Consider the following 3,101-nt stretch of genomic DNA (forward strand, 5'->3'; position numbering starts at 1 on the left):
AGAGGCAACGCCACCTGCTCACTGTTCATCCCCCCCCCCCTCGCAACACTCACTGTTCATCCCAGAGGCAGCATCGATCGGCTTCAGTTAGCAGCAGTAGCGAAGGAATCGCTCCATCGGGTTCAGTTAACAGCCATTGATCGATCGCTCGGGTTCAGTAACGCGTAGCCTGCAGTGCAATCGCTCAACGCCTCGCTCAGGTTCAGTTAGGGCCAACGCCTCGCACACACGCGCGTACCTGTACGAGAGAAACGCACATCGCTCTCCCACAGTAACCGGCAACTCCCTGAAATTTTCCTCCCCCTCGCTTCTACCATGGTTTTTTCCGTCATGGACGTCCCAAAGAATGTCATGCAGCTGCGTCTCCGGCCCGCGCAGGACGAAAAGCCCATTTTTTGTCATGATTTTTCATCATAGAATTAGGAGCCCACCACATCTATGATGATACTGGGTTTTATCACAATTATCGTCATAGAAGTTTCATATGTATGACAGAAAAAAAATTGTTCGGCCCAAAATGTCACGGATGTGTCTTTTTTTTGTAGTGGAGCATAGCGCTCTTGGTGAGTGGAACTTGGTAAGGAAACATTCATATAGTGTGCTGAAATTTTCTGTTACTTGTCACTATGGAAACCAATCCTTTGATGGGCTTGTTTGGGGTATCTTCACCCCAACCAGAAGAGAAAAGAGATGCTCCTCAACCTACTGAACCTTATGAAAATATTCACTTTGAGATTCCCTCGGGTATGATAGAAAAACTGGTAGCTAATCCTTTTGCAGGAGATGGAACATTGCATCCCTACTTACACCTTATCTTTGTGGATGAAGTTTGTGGATTATTTAAGCTTGTAGGGATTCCCGATGATGTTGTCAAAAGGAAGGTCTTCCCTTTATCTTTGAAGGGAGATGCAATGACATGGTATAGGCTATGTGATGATACGAGATCTTGGAATTATAAGCGATTGAAGTTGGAATTTCACCAGAAGTTCTATCCTATGCATCTTGTTCATCGTGATCGTAATTACATATATAATTTCTGGCCTCGCGAAGGAGAAAGCATCGCTCAAGCTTGGGGGAGGCTTAAGTCAATGTTGTATTCATGCCCCAATCATGAGCTCTCTTGGGAAATAATTATTCAGAATTTTTATGCTCGACTTTCTCTTGATAACCGCAACTTGCTCGATACTTCCTGTGCTGGTTCCTATATGCTGAAGACTATTGATTTCAAATGGGACTTATTGGAAAGAATTAAATGCAACTCTGAAGATCGGGATTCCGACGATGGTAAGGAGTCAGGTATGACACCTAAGTTTGATTGTGTTAAATCGTTTATGGATACCAATGCTTTCCGTGGATTTAGCTCTAAGTATGGACTTGACTCTGAGATAGTAGCTACTTTTTGTGAAACTTTTGCTACTCACGTTGATCTCCCTAAAGAGAAGTGGTTTAAATATAATCCTCCTGTTGAAGTGAGAGTAGTTGCACCTATTACAGTCGAAGAGAAGACTATTACATATAGTGATTATATTATTCCTACTGCTTATGTTGAAAAACCTCCTTTTCCTGTTAGGATAAAAGATCATGTTAAAGCTTCGACTGTTGTTCGTAAGAGTAATACTAGGACTTATACACCTCCTGAGCAAATTAATGTTGAACCTGGTATTGCCATGATTAAAGATCTTTTGGATGAGGATTTAGATGGGCATGTTATCTCTTTCTTGGGTGAAACTGCTAATATTGCTAGACCCGATACTAAGACACGTAGACATGTTGTAGGCATGCCTGTTATTTCTGTTAAAATAGGAGATCATTGTTATCATGGTTTATGTGATATGGGTGCTAGTGCTAATGCGATACCTTATGATCTTTATAAAGAAATTATGCACGATATTGCACCTGTTGAATTAGAAGACATTGATGTTACTATTAAGGTTGCCAATAGGGACACCATTAAACCTATTGGGATTGTTAGAGATGTCGAAGTCTTGTGTGGGAAGATCAAATACCCTGCTGATTTTCTTGTTCTTGGTTCCCCACAAGATGATTTTTGTCCCATTATTTTTGGTAGACCCTTCTTGAATACTACTGCGCTAAGATTGATTGTAAGAGGAAGGTTGTCACTGTTGGCATAGAAGGTACGTCTCATGAGTTTAATTTTGCCAAGTTTAGTAGATAATATCGTGAAAAGGAACCATCTAGCAAGGATGAAATTATTGGTCTTGCTTCCATTGCTGGTCCTCCAGCTGATCCGTTAGAACAATATTTGCTAGACCATGAAAACGATATGTTTATGAAGGAAAGGGAAGAAATAGATGAAGTGTTCCTTAAACAAGAACCTATGTTGAAACATAATCTTCCCATTGAAATTCTTGGGGATCCCCGTCCACCCAAGGGTGATCCCGTGTTTGAACTCAAACCATTACCTGATAATCTTAAGTATGCTTATCTTGATGAAAAAGAAATATATCCTGTTATTATTAGTGCTAAACTTTTAAAGAAAGAAGAAGAAAGATTATTGAAAACTCTGAAAAAGCACCGAGCTGCTATTGGATATACCTTGGATGATCTTAAGGGCATTAGTCCCACATTATGTCAACACAAAATTTCAGTGGAGAAAGATGCCAAACCAGTTAGAGATCCTCAAAGACAATTAAATCCCAAAATGAAGGAAGTGGTAAGAAAGGAGATACTAAAACTCCTTGAGGTAGGTATTATTTATCCCGTTGCTGATAGTGAATGGGTAAGCCCTATCCATTGTGTCCCTAAAAAGGGAGGTATTACCGTTGTTCCTAATGATAAAGTTGAGTTGATCCCACAAAGAATTATTACAGGCTATAGGATGGTAATTGATTTTCGTAAGTTAAATAAAGCTACTAAGAAAGATCATTACCCTTTACCTTTTATTGATCAAATGCTAGAAAGGCTATCCAAACACACACATTTTTGCTTTCTAGATGGTTATTCTGGCTTCTCTCAGATACCAGTATCAGCGGGGGATCAATCTAAAACTACTTTTACTTGCCCTTTTGGTAATTTTGCTTATAGACGTATGCCTTTTGGTTTATGTAATGCACCTGCTACCTTTCAAAGATGCATGATGG

The sequence above is a fragment of the Triticum aestivum genome, chromosome 7B (genome assembly GCF_018294505.1).
Source record: "Triticum aestivum cultivar Chinese Spring chromosome 7B, IWGSC CS RefSeq v2.1, whole genome shotgun sequence".
In the NCBI taxonomy this organism is placed as follows: domain Eukaryota; kingdom Viridiplantae; phylum Streptophyta; class Magnoliopsida; order Poales; family Poaceae; genus Triticum; species Triticum aestivum.